This window comes from Arctopsyche grandis, chromosome 13, assembly GCF_051622035.1.
Source record: "Arctopsyche grandis isolate Sample6627 chromosome 13, ASM5162203v2, whole genome shotgun sequence".
NCBI classification, from domain to species: Eukaryota; Metazoa; Arthropoda; class Insecta; order Trichoptera; family Hydropsychidae; genus Arctopsyche; species Arctopsyche grandis.
The window spans coordinates 3,190,007-3,205,369 of record NC_135367.1 but is presented as its reverse complement, the minus strand read 5'-3'; the positions used below and the strand labels follow the sequence as shown (position 1 = coordinate 3,205,369).

Genomic DNA, 15,363 nt, shown 5'->3' with positions numbered 1-15,363 from the left:
ATTGTTGGGTGAACAATAGAGACCCCTTATTAAGCTAACGGGACTCAGTAAGTGCACGAATAAAGGATACGCTGGGGTTCTCACAGAACGGGACGAGGTAGTGCCTAGACGATAAACACGCCATTGGGGATGCTATGCTGAGCAACTTGTCCTTTATAAGGAGGTACACGCAGTAGATCAATTATTCTGAAGTGAGCGGTGATCTCGTGTGGACCTCCCAAATCGTTGAATAAATGCTACGAAGCGATTTTGACCTTTCATTTGAATCCTGAACCCACCCCTACGCAACACTATTGTTATACAATGTAATGACCGAAAATCAGACAGACTTTAAGAGGGCTGGATAGCAGCCCCTTGTCCATACAAACGTACTATACTTCTCCCTTCTTCAATTATGGCACTAGAGAAATTGTTTTTTAATATGTTATGGATATCCACCATTGGGGTGCATCTATCGTTTTATTTTTTTGATTAATTTTTTTTTATATGAGCTAGGAGCCGCCAAACATCTATAAAATCGCCTCTTTTTTACACCCACGAAACGAGTCCAGCGTGCTTATTTAACAGTCGATTTAAAAAAAAATACGCCGATAGATCGCACAGAAAGTATCTTTTTCATACCGATGATGAAATATTTTTAAAAATTGGTCCAGTTTTGGATGAGAAAATAGTAGAATACGAAACCTCGATTTTGTCAATTTAAAATACGTTTTATCTGGTCGAAGCGCAACTGTCGCATTCAATCAATATATATATATTGATATATATTGTCGCATTCACTCAATATATACATACACTCAATATCTATATATCGAAGAAAGGAACGGTAACAAAATTAAGGTTTCGGGTGTACAGCCTTCTTAACAACTGTATTTATAAACTAGTGTCGTGGCCATCGATATTCTAACGGATTGTTATGGAAATTTATTGACTAGCTAATTCAAGCTAGTTGAATTTGCTATAGAGGGATAGAGTGCCGATTTAAAGGATATAATTTTACAACATGTAAGCTAGATTAATTGTCACAACATTTAAGCTAGATTAATTGTCAAACTCTAATGGGATCTGGATTTAATAACCATTCATGTCTTGCTGGCAGCAGTATACTTGCATAATCTTAGATTTTTTATCATAGTCTAACTATTAATTATTATCCAACTATTAACTATAACTATTTTCTAGTAAATAATCACTTAAAGCAGTGACCTACATAACGGCTTATTTAAAAGGATTCTGTTAACTTTAATTATATCGCCCGTTGTACCAACTCTGAATGTTGTTCACTTCAAGGAACGCAGTAAGTCAAGCTCAAGTTTCTAGGGTTTCTTCCTGGTTTTATAGTCTGACGACCTTACAGGTAAATGAAACGTGTACAATGGCAATGTTTTGCATTTATAACAAAGAAAGTCGGTTCACAAACAAACCAATTCCAATTCAAAAGAAATGTATCATTACGCTTTTCTTTTGAGTCGAAAGAATTTAAAACATTTAGTAGAGTTGTCCCGACTTATTTATTTACAACCAGCAGCATATATAGATCAATGGTTAGCACGTAATGCTTTCAATTGTGTAGTCACGGGTTCTATCCCTAGTGTGTACTGCTGACCAGACCTTGGATATATGACTCCAAGGATCCTATCAGAGCATACCAATTTATCTGATTTTCATTGAAACCAACAAAATGTTCTAACAAATTTTAATTGGTTCCAACAAATTGGCAACCCTAACTTATCTCTCACGCAAAAATTGAGTAATTCAGCATCTCGATTTTCGCTGATTTGTATACATTCTGTAAATTTGTCCATAGATGTCTCTGTGGATGTTAATCAAATGCCTTGAATAAAATTTACAATACTTATGTACAATGTTTGACCATAGATGTCGTGTTTAATGTAAATAAATGGGTGTATACCTGTATATACATATATATAGGTATAATTAATAATTATTAATCTGTATAGCACACTCGTTGCGTTGGAGTTATTATGAATATATTTGCAATTTAATTTACTATATTCAACGATTTATATAAATCAATCCCACTTCTTGTAGAGCTAACACAAAAAAAGATAAACATTTTTAAAATTATTTTTCAAATAACCTTTCAAGCGTATAATGATGACTTTTATGTACCTATAAACATCGAGATGTTGATTAAATATTCAAATTGGTTCCCAGAAGCCCTTTCAAATAATACACAAACGTGGGCAGTTCAAGAATTTCGTAGAATATTAATCTAAACAAAAACACAATTAAAAAAAAAAAACCCAAGAAATATGATGGCATCTTTGCATCTTGAGTAATTATGTGTACAATCTGCATATTCTCGAAGGAATAAACTCGTGTATAATAAACATAATTATTCCTGCCACATCTTGACCTTTTCCCCATAAGGTCATTCTCGTTAAGCAAACTATACTTGGGATACCATGTAATTATATGCGTTATTATACATATGTATGTATATGTGTTTGGTGAAAAGTGTTTTTTCCTGAAGTGAAATGAAAATTCTATACTCCTGAATGTGACTTAATCAATCATTTCCAATTAACCCACGATCAAACTGTGTTGGTACAGCAACCCCAGCTTCAATTAACCCGACTCTGAAGTGACTAACTGAATTTACGATATGCCTATAAAGTTGATTATAAACTCTGGACAAAGGAAAAGTCACTGTTTTTTTGTAGCCTTGGAAGGTTATATTCGAATGTTTCGATACATTTATTTTTACTTTTTCAAAGAATATCGCCAGTAATTGTGACACTGCGTTGTGACATTTCGTAAATTGGATTTTGCATATATGTATGTATGTTTCCTCCGAATTCAAGTTATTTCGTTTTACAAATAAGATTGAATGTCAGTTAAAATTACATATTATACTCCATACGCACACATTGACACGCCTTTTAGTAATGGAAATTGCAGTCCATTGAATAAATCGGGTAGAGATTGATATATGTATGTAAATGGATGTCAAATTAAATATAAATCTATTTTTTAACATATGTACATACGAGACTAAGGATCAAATATGTCTGAATTGTTTATATAAAAATAAATAAAAGACGGACGCCAAAGAAGCAAATAATCTCGTGGCATACAAGTCTTGAAAATCCACAATTTTCAATAGAATTTAGAATCTTTTGATAGTCTTCCATCATATTGTTACGTACGCCGCGGATTAAGCGAATAGAATCCCAGAGACTATGTGACCGTTCAAGGGTTATCTGTTATCGGATTAACTAAGTGCTTGCACTTACTTCCAGGATTATATCTGGACTCTAAGTGCATTTAGGCTAAACAATGACCGTTATTAGTCCTTTCTCAGAATCCAGGTAAACAGATATACAACAGGTAAACAGATTAGACGTCCTGAGAGATCTACCCTTTATAAGGCGGTACGTAGGCGATATCAGGTCATTCTGGACTGAGCACTGCCAGTGCGTGTATCTCCTTAATCATCAATAAATGCTGTGAAACGACTGTTGGCCTTTTACTTGGATCCTCCACCCACCCCTACGCAATAATATGTTCAATTTGGTATTTACACTAAGACAACTATTATATTAATAAGGTAAAGATAATTCAGGCAGGTTAAGTTAAAATTCACTAGAATAATATATATATAAAAACGGACTGTCGATATGTATATATACATATATATTTGTGACGGAACGTGGAAAAGTATGGGGAACCAATCACAGCCGAGTATTCTAGACGCGGGGATTTGACTCGGCTGCGACCACAGCCGAGTCAGAGCCAAAGTGAGGAGGGGTCTGAAGTCGGCGATGCACAGGACGTATCACTTCGTAATTCTTAATTTCTAATTCGTGTATCAATTTCTTTCTGGAACCAGCCGGGAGGCGGGGAGCGCTTGGGGCGAAGGCCCCCGGGGCGTTGGAGGAGGTTGGAAGATATTTTCTATTGAAACATGTTTATTGGGATAGTGTTCTGGCCACACTATTTTTTTGTTTTCGTTTAAAAGGGTTAGTTGGAAGTGTGCTGAATTTTAAATCGATAAAATTTCGAGCTAAAAACTCGTACCAGTGGAGCACAGTTTTGTGCTCCACTAGTACGAGTTTTTAGCTCGTTTTAGATCTATAAGAAAAGTCATATCTCGTCTCTGAACCGTTTTTCGTGTCGAACAGTGTTTTTGATTATTTATAAAGAATCTGATATATGTATTATTAATATCTGTATTTTTCTGGCTGAAATAAATTGGCATTGTCTTTTTATTAAAGATACTGTCAATTTTTATAAAATATTTTTACCCTTGATGGGGGGGGGGGGTTTGCACGGGGGATTTTTGACCGGGGGTATGCAATAGCTCTACTTAATTTGTATCTATGTATCTATATATATATATATATATATATATATATATATATATATATATATATATATATATATATATATATATATATATATATATATATATATATATATATATATATATATAAATATATATAAATGAATGTGTGTGTGTGTGTGTGTGTGTGTGTGTGTGTGTCTTGAATAGGCTGCTAAACCACTAAACCGATTACGATGAAACTTTTTTTGTTTTGAAACGATTTGTTGTGTGTATGTCCGGGAAGATTACTTTGAAAAAAAAAACGGGAAAAACGGGAATGAGTGTCATTGCAACGCAATAATTTCAAATGTGTTCGCTACCTGCGTTTTTCCGACAAATGGGAACGGGAACGGGAATTGCATGTGTTATTATGGCATTGCATCGCATGCCGGTGTTCACCTAGTATAAAAAGATGATTAGATAAACACGTGCCCGTTTACTTATAATAACTTTCTTATTTACATTATTAAACTGTAGCTGTAAGTTCGAAGATCAAATGAATAAATGTTTAATTAGATAAGTTTCCAGCTTTGACCTCATTACTGAAGAGTGTTGTGGCTGAAATTCTTTTGAAAATTTGAAGGCCATTCGAAAAACAATATCTAAATTAGTTTTTTTCTATCGACAGTTTTCCACTCCATTTTCTTTTCTGCATAAAGTATCATCGTCGCAGCCTACCAGAATTTTCGTGACATCATCGCCGCATTAGGTCTGAAAAAAAGACTACTTTGACTTGCATAATCTAATATCGAGGATCCATTTTGCGAATCCACTCTGTCATAACTGAATTTTCGAAGTCGAAAGTCACGCTGACGATGAAAATTGCCGCATAATCCAATAAGCCATACACGTGGAGTTCTATTTAAATTTCAACCGGTGAAAATTCAAAGGGCTAATTTTTCGCTTTAAAAGGCTCGCTTTTCACACCGCATTTCATCGATTGCAATGCATACATTACACATACGAACAGTAATAGAAAAGATCTTTATTACCAACACCATGCCAAAACGCAAATAAAATCTCGCGGATTATTTGATATAATCGACTATAGCAATCAAATCTTGCTGGCTAGACTTGGATATTTGTGATTTCAGGTCTATCATTTCTTATCAGAGTTTGGCAATTTATATCAAATTGGCAAAAACCACCCTACCCACTATGTCGCCACTTTTTGAATATGATTTATTTATTATCTATAACATAGAAGTCCCACTAATTCTTATACATATATAATATCACTATTCCATCTGTCTGTCTGTCTCAGATAACGCTCGCCGTACTATAATAGTCGTTTCCATTCGACATACATATGTATATACGTCACTGCTAATAAATGCATTCGAAGATATAATAACAAAATAAAAAACTTCTATATATACTAATAGATGCCAATCTTTCCACTTGGCTGAGAATTTAACGCCATCTATTGGAAATTTATTTAATAAATTATTTTTTCTATCGGTATTTTATATTGTTTATATGTAGTTAGGTTCAGCTATTTTAATATAAATATTAAATTTAATATATTTAAAAGGTATTTGAAAAAAAATCGACCGCGTGGGGATCAAACACATGACTGACGATACATTCCATTAATTTTTTTTGTATTAAATAACTTAATATGCCATCATCTGATACATATGTATGTATGTCATCGGGTACAACACTAGTATATAATATTTGTATTATGCTTATATGTCTGGTCATAGTGACACATTAGAGTATTCTGTAATGTCATTGTGACAAATATGTTAATAATTAAATATAAAAATGACTATAAATTTTACTTTCCGATTTTCAGTTTGTGTGTATACTATATAAATACATTTATGATGTTTACTTTCATTTAACGTGTTGACGAAATATGGTAATTTACGGTTGCGCAATGTGTCTGGTTTATGTAGTAAGCTCTTTATAAATTAATTTGAAGCGTAGCACTTATTTTATATTTTGGCGAACTACTGTATGTCATTAGTCAATGACATAATATGACATTCGCATGAAGTCAACAATGACCTTTGTGCGGTGTAATCCAATTTATTTGACTTTGAAAAGCATGTGTAGTAAACAGTGTACAATTGAAATCTTTCTTGCCGAGAATTATATGTAAATATATTTTAATGCATATTTAATGTCATCAAATTTTAATCTGATGACATAAAATTTTCATCCTCAGGTTATGTAAATATGCATACTATGTAAAATAATAGCATAGACAGAATTGTGTTTATAGAGCTCAGATAAGCAAGTTTATTGGGAATATTATATCTGGAAGGCTTTCAGACCCTCAAGAGCCCGTCGTAAAGTTTCAAAATAATGAAAGTCGTTATATATGTATATATATCATATACGTATGTATCAAAATGATCGTATAAAATCGTATTGAAGTGGTGAAATCTCATCATGTTTTTATTAATCAATATCTGTACCTACATACAAAACATTGGAATCGTTTTCTTGAAAGCCATTAATCTCACGAGTCGCATTGACGCGTGAGATATCGAATTACCTTCTCGTATTACAAATAACATCAATCTTTCGATTGAATCATAAAAATAAAGTATGTACATGTGTATGTGTAAACCTATCAGAAATGAGAACTATATATGTACGTACATATATATTTCGTCAAACGCAGGCCATATCAAGGGGGGGGGGGCAAATAATATCTGATTTTTGTTGGTGCTCAAACACGAAAAGTTTTTGTTAAACAATTTTTCTACGAAAATAAATATAAAATATAAACTTTCTTACTTTTATTTTTGTAATATATTTTTAAAAAGTTTCCTTCCCCACGGTTTTGAATTTTTAAAAATGGGGGGAGGGCAAAAAATATTGGTTACATTTCCTCTGAGAGACCCTGTTCATATGCATATGCCTGTGAAAATTTTGCATGTTCACATTTCAAATTTATTTATTTGTTTGTATTATATATTTGTATGCGCAAATTTCTTCAAAGCTGTACTCTGTAAGATACTGAAGATGTCCATGCATTGCAATTAAGTGTTCTTAATAATAAATTAGTCGAATTTCAAATTAAAATGAAAAAGTCCTTGAAAATCCTTAAAAACATTGATCTGTCAATAAAATTTTATCTGCGGCGCATTATTATTTTTTTTTTTGTTATTGCTAAACATGTTCAATGAGTGTTTGAAATATTTAAATACATTTTAATATATTATATTAATCATATAAAACAATGCAAACATATTATTATACGATATTTACGTGCAAAGTATGTACAGTCCCACGACAGGAAATTAGAGCACCCGATTGAACAGCGTGTACGTCCATTTGTGATTTGTGGTCATAAATAACTCACTATGGGATCTTTTGGGCTCATTTTTTTGTAAGCTTACAGACAACTCTATTCACTGACAAAAAGTAGCAGTACATTGTCCTTCAAAATGACTTCAAAAATAAAAGAAAGATGTTAGAAGTCATTTTGCTTCTGAATTACGTTAAGTGTTGATGTGCGTTCTTAATAGAAAATTAATAATTTTTTCGTCAAAAACAGTGATTTCTTTTCTTTAACTGCATCTTTATCATATTTTTAAGGTATGTTGGTATTTAATATATCAAAAATTTACTTTGTTTTATATTTCAAATTGCTTGTGAAACTTTTATTGTTTTTTTTTAATTGATAATTTCCTGTCGTGAGACTATATAAATTTGTATAGTTTTATGAACGGTTGTGTCATCTTTTAACCACACCTGAGCGAAGCTGGGTACTTCATCTAGTATATGTGATACACATATGTATGAACGTTCATTGAAATGTTCCATAATTCAATTTTCAAAAAAAAGTGTTCGGTGTGTTTGACAAACACTTAAAGATAATCTTAATAGGCATTTATTTTTAGTTCAAAAGCGAAGCTCGCAAATTACTGAAAAGTTCAACAATATTCTCCTTGGAATTAACACTGTTGTTCTTTCATTACGTTAGAAATAATAAAGTAACGTTTACACGCACAGTCATTTCAATCAGCAGTATAAAGAATCAACAGTGTCTTAACGACTGATTGACTTCACTACAATCCGATAAAAAAGATTAATATTATGAATGTATGCGTTTATATTTTATATTTTAATTGAAATATTAGACGAAATATTGCATCTCAACATCAGTGCAACATACTTAAGCGTTCAATATGTTAAATGAACATTCGCATATGTTCATACGAATTCGAAACATTTCCATACAAATACGTGAATTTAATGCATACTGAAATTGTGTATTTGCACTGCATCTCGAAATGCAATTTGGATAATGGCCATGCATAAACTTTTCGATTGTTATGAAAGTTTTCCGGCGGGTGTTTGTTTCGACCGGGAAAACTTCTTCGGGAAAGACTCACCTGTGCGACTGCGCTTCGAACCGGAAGTAATTAGAAAGGGGTGTATGTCTCGCAGCCGGAAACGACGGCGAGCGCCCTGACTATGTGGCTGACCTATTTGCTGATGAGGACAATTCCTGGAGCACTCTGTAGACGAGCGAAGCCTTCGGAGGCTGCGGCAAGTGTGGAGTGTGGGCTTGAGGGGTAACTAGCAAGTAGGGACAAGGCGCATGCGTGTGACGCAATCAGGACACAGCTCTGCTATAGGGTCACTGTGGGGTGACTTACCCCCCCAAATAAGGGATGAAGGCATGTGTACAATGTACATATGTGTGTCAACAATCATCGAATGACTAGATATGTGTACCAGTAATGAAAAGGGTACCGTCTGAACACTCTGTATTGTCAAATTTATTTTTTTCATTTTCACCATAGAGCCCAATATGTTGCCTTTTAACATTTTTTGCATTTTGCAGGAGAAACTTGTCGAAATAACAAGATCTTACTAATTAACCACTTCATCGCCATAAGCGCACCAGTGCGCGCTCCTTCGCATTTAAGGCTCGAAATTAATTTTGGTTTCTTCACAGTGAAATCTAAAAATCTAAATCCTGTGATACTAATGAAATTGAAAGTCAATATTTTTCGTTAGTTTGTGATATATTCAAGAAGGGTCTATGTGACGAGACAGAATGTTAAATTACAGAAAACACATATATCGGAAGGCTAAGATCGAAAATCGAAAGATCTTAAGTCGAAAGATCAAAAAAAAATGGTGCATAGTAAACGGTACATACTCACTTAATTTGCGCGAGCAGGATACAACAGGAACAAGAGGAACATGCTTTTCCTCCCGTATTCTGCGCGCGCACATTAATACGGGAGGAAAAGCCTAGATATGTGTACCAGTAATGAAAAGGGTACCGTCTGAACACTCTGTATTGTCAAATTTATTTTTTTCATTTTCACCATAGAGCCCAATATGTTGCCTTTTAACATTTTTTGCATTTTGCAGGAGAAACTTGTCGAAATAACAAGATCTTACTAATTAACCACTTCATCGCCATAAGCGCACCAGTGCGCGCTCCTTCGCATTTAAGGCTCGAAATTAATTTTGGTTTCTTCACAGTGACATCTAAAAATCTAAATCCTGTGATACTAATGAAATTGAAAGTCAATATTTTTCGTTAGTTTGTGATATATTCAAGAAGGGTCTATGTGACGAGACAGAATGTTAAATTACAGAAAACACATATATCGGAAGGCTAAGATCGAAAATCGAAAGATCTTAAGTCGAAAGATCAAAAAAAAAAGGTGTATGGTAAACGGTACATACTCACTTAATTTGCGCGAGCAGGATACAACAGGAACAAGAGGAACATGCTTTTCCTCCCGTATTCTGCGCGCGCACATTAATACGGGAGGAAAAGCCTGTTCCTCTTGTTCCTGTTGTATTCTGCTCGCGCAAATTGAGTGAGTATGTACCGTTTACCATGCACCATTTTTTTTTTTTGATCTTTCGATTTTCGATCTTTGCCTTCCAATATTTGCGTTTTCTGTAATTTAACATTCTGTCTCGTCACGGAGACCGATTCAAGAGGCAGTGTCAAGGGTTGGCACTAAACATATATAATAAAATAATCGAATCGGTTTCTACAAACGCGTGGCGATTAAGTGGCTAACAATGACCTGAAGAAATTCCCTTCTCAACTGGAAACCATGAGCACATGCATGGCGTACGACTCAGTGTGTTTGCGTCTTTAGATAGTGGTGACAAATAGAAAGTAAAAACCAGCGGTTGCTCGTCCATATGGGTCACGGGCTACAGCCCTCCCAGTATAGTAAACATGCGTGCAGTGCCGGTTTTAGGGGGGGGGCTAGGTCGGGTGGCACCCGAGGGTGCCAAATAAGTTAGGGCGCCGAACGATGTGCCAAATGCGCTTTAAAATTTAAAATTAGAGCGCCAAAAGCCATTCAAATTTTTAGATTAGAGCGCCAAAGACGAAAGTTCTTTCTAAGGGTGTTAAGAAAAAGCCCCCCCTAGTATAGTACATACATATATTTACATGCATTTTTTTTTTGCATTTGGTCACTGATATGGTCAACAAACTACTGCGTACAGCCCGATTCATCTCTGCAGCCCCCCCCCCCCCCTACTGGGAATTCTCACTGAAAGGAATCTTTTTTTAGGAACCGTTTCAACAATTAAAGCAAATAAATTGGGAAACTCTGATAGGAAATGTATTTATTTATTTAATAAAACAGAAACAAATAGCATTACAACGTATATAATATTAACGCCAAAAAAGTTTCTAAAGATTAATAACAACAATAAAAAATAAATAAATACAATAAAGAAAAGCATTAAATGAGATATGAGATATATGTATGTATGTGCATATATATGTATTAATATTACTAAGAAAAATGACCAAACAATGAAATGATTTCAAATATTCAAATCGGACCAGCAGCACTGCAGAAATACTTCAAATCATACAAATTTTGATTTTTTCAATCGAGGTCTAACCAGGGCTCAAACCCAGTACCCCTCAATCGCTAGTACCACATGCTAACCACTGATATATACTACCTATTTTAATATTTTATCATTTTTATTTATAAACATGAAATTAATAAAGTGGACGCATTTGTAAAATATCGACCCTCTTTTCAATTTGACATAATATGTGTCTCAGATCCGCATAAAGGGCCGGGCCGCATCGTGCGATTTGCGAGCGACTTGGCTGAGGGCGACCAGACCAATGCATGCAGGTAGATGGAACATGCTACACCCGTCAACTTGTTTGTCGCACACATTTCCATACATTTTTTCGTGTCGCGCAACTAGTCGGCCGACAAAGTTGCACGGTGCGGCCCAGCCCAAATTGGAGAAACTTTCAAAATATAAACACATTCGTTAGTACATAATTCATATATGTATTTATATGTACGTGACACATTAGTGCCATATTTACATGTACAAATATGGCAGTAATGTGTAATAAGCCGAGTCGGGATAATACCACTCTCAATATCGGTCGACCCCCTACGGCGTGAGGGGTCGACTTCACAGCTGAAATTCCATTGCGTCCATTCCATTACATTTGTTTGAACAAACAAATAGATATGTAAGAGGCAGATCTTCACACCATAGGGGATTGACCGAGTGTGCGTATGACACTATCCGAGTCGATCAAAGTGCACGTGAACATAATTGCAAATACATACATATATATAGGGTTCGGTGATTACTAGTCAAATGTGAACCGGTCACAGGACAACTAAAACTGGTCACGAGAAAACTGGTCAAACCCTAAAATCAGTCACGAGAAAACTGGTTGACCGATTTTAGGGTGTGACCAGTTTTCTCCAGACCAGTTTTAGTGTGACGGGTGATCACGTGTGACCGATCTAGAGCGACCGGTTGTCCTGTGACTGGTTCACATATGACTAGTAGTCCGTTTACCATATATAGATCTCACCAGTTTATATCATGTAAAGATATGAGGAGTCATGTTGGTTGTTTTTACATTCGCATAACTATAGTCCTTTTTTTAATGAATCCATCTAGTTGGTTAAAAATATAAATAGATCGCATACACACCCTGTAGTTTCTAGTATGACGTATTTCCGACTATATCTTCCATAAGCACATATCTCTCTTCACAACCATTGAGAGAAATTTACAATGCGATTATACCGGTACAGTGTTTATACCTACATACTACAGAAGTGTGCACATGTCACACATAACGAACCAGTCCACGTGCAATTTGATTATCTTTTGGTCATTAGCCGCTCGTTTGCAATAACTGTTCGTTAAATTTAAGTGAATTTATACTGTAACGGTTCATATTCGCCGTATTTATTAATCCTATTAACTACATTATGACTTGTTGCCCATCATATACATATATAATAATTTTATATATTAAGACTAATTTTCATATAAAACAAAATAAGGAAAAATTTGAGCAAGACTAAAAATTTTGATCGAGTTTCTTTGTAAACGTGTTTTAGTTCAAATTTCGCGGGAAATGCCTCAGTTGCATGATATATACATAATTTCGAAAGAGACTTTGTATGTAAGTATTGTTGGTTGGGAATTTCGTAAAAAATGTCAAAATTTCAATGACGAGTCAATTTCTTTTTTCGATTCAAATAAATTTAATAAAAAAAACAAATGAATATTTACTATTAGATTCGCCATGTTTACGCTGTTTATGTTACAAATACTGAGCGAAGCCGGGTTAAACAACTAGTATATAATAATTGATTACATATAATAAAGCCTTCCGATCTAATGTAGTAATAAAATACGGTATATATGTATGTACATATACATATATAGGTAGTATTTTCAATATAAGTGACTTTATAAAAAACTCCTCTCCAATACACTCCATTCTTTTTTTTCTTTTTAAAGTTTTTGGGCAACTCTCGACCGGCTACCTGACAACTCGTTCACAGATTTTCCGTAAACCGAGGATGCGCTCCAGGCATTACGTATACGGCCATCTCTTTCTCACCCCGTCTGTTCACCAAGATCTCGTTTACTATGCCATTACGTATGCAGCCATCTCTTTCACAGACCGTCATTTCACCGATAACAGGTCCATAATCAGTAATATCCATCGTTTCGTTTTTTTCTTGTCGGGGAAGTTTATACACTACCGTCCATATGTTTAAGACCAAACCTATAACTCGATTTCTATTCCATTAAAATAATTTAGCGTAAAATAGTTCAAAGAAATGGGTATCATTTGTTTCCCTACACCCTTGGATTTAATTTGAGCAAAAAAAAGCAGGGATTATCCCATTGGTTTGTTGTTTTTTTTATATAAGGGTTCAAAATGGGCTCAAAGACACCGCGTGACGAATCGACACAAGTTGCAATTCGACAACTCTACTATACGCAGTTTATGTTACGAACTTTTTTTGTTATTTTATCCTGCTGATATGACATCGAAACAGTTCAAAATAATAAACCCTAAATGAATTTGGTTCAGTTTAATCTGATCAGTCAGACTTTGAAGTCGTATTAGCGAAAAATTTATAATACATAAAGAGGACAAAAATTTTTGAATAAATATGGGAAAAAATAAAAATCTCACCATGGAAACTCGAGGAGCCATTATTGCTCTTTACAAACAGCAAAAAACCCAACGATATATCGCCGAAAATCTGAATATTTCGAAGACTGCAGTACAACAGACGATAAAAAAATTCCAAAATTCTAACAACATTATGGATTTATCAAAATCAGGACGTCCCAGAATCACAACACAAGCATTGGATCAACAAATGATATTATTGAGCAAGCGAAATAGAAGGATAACGGCACCAGAAATCGCCTCTGACATAGAAAAGACAGCCTTCAAAAAAGTATCGGTCACCACGGTTAAACGTCGGCTGATGGAAGTGAAGCTGGGAGGGCGCATAGCAGTAAGAAAACCATTATTAAGAAGAAATAATAAAGCGAAAAGACTAGCTTGGGCTCTTCAGCATCGTAATTGGTCAATTGAAGATTGGTCAAAAGTGATTTGGTCCGATGAATCGAAGTTTGAATTGTTCGGTTCGAAAAGACGAGTTTACGTCCGGCGCACTCCCCAAGAAAAAATGATGCCAGACTGTGTGCTGCCAACAATCAAGCATGGTGGTGGATCCATAATGATATGGGGATGTTTCTCAAGAGCTGGAGTTGGGAATTTAATCAAAATTGATGGAATTTTAAAAAAAGAAGGGTATTTGAAAATTTTAAAAGAACAAGTTTTGCCGTGCGGCCGGAACTTATGTGGGCATGATTTTATATTCCAACAAGATAATGACCCAAAACATAAATCAAAGCTATGCATGGACTTCTTACAACAAGAAGAAGAAAAAAATAATTTAAAAATCATGAACTGGCCTCCTCAATCCCCCGATTTAAACCCAATAGAACTTTTGTGGGACGAATTGGACAGACGAACCAGAATCCATCGCTCAACATCCATAAATAAGTTTTGGAATCATCTACAGGAAAGTTGGAAGTCCATACCTCCCATCACACTTCAAAATTTAATAAATAGAATGCCGAGACTATGTGCAGCAGTGATTAAAAGTAAGGGTGGGTTTTTTGACGAAAGTTCAGTTTGACGTTTTTATTTTTTTATAATTTTATGTTTATTAATTGTTGTAATATCTTTATTTATTTTAATAAATGCGTATTTTTTGAACATAACTGAGTTTGTATTTTTTAAATTGGTCCAAAATTGTGTAAAATATGCTCCAAAAACACTTTGGTCTTAAACATATGGACGGTAGTGTACTTACTTTATTATTTAGGTTAGCACTTAGATATGTACATTTAACAACATCGATCTGTTCATCCGTAATAAACATTATTTCCTGTTTTAAAATATTCGATTCCTTTGAGAGAATAATTTTTAAATAAAATGAATATCCCTGCTGGCAGCTAAATTATGTCTTGCTTATAGAAAAAATAATATTAAGTTAACAGTAATTTCATACAAAAATAATCTCAATAAACGGGCATAGCCAGTAGTAATATATCAGAAGTATTCTTTGCAGTTATTTATTTTCAAAATATGGAAGAACAATGTCAATTTTTTGACTGGTATTCGCATTTTATCAATCGAAAACAAAAAGGTTCACGTCCAAAATATTAACTAC

General features: G+C 34.4%; 1 protein-coding gene across 2 annotated transcripts in view; it reads right to left on the bottom strand.

Annotated features, from left to right (window-relative positions):
* LOC143920884 (uncharacterized) overlaps positions 1 to 8,879 on the bottom strand; it is a 104,872-nt gene extending 95,993 nt beyond the window's left edge. The window contains exon 1 of one of the 2 annotated variants that reach the window (XM_077443891.1): positions 8,710 to 8,879. The gene's annotated coding sequence lies outside the window, so the exon portion shown is untranslated. The remainder of the gene's footprint in view (positions 1 to 8,709) is intronic. The other variant, XM_077443892.1, reaches the window with a different exon arrangement.
* Between the last annotated feature and the right edge of the window lie 6,484 nt (positions 8,880 to 15,363).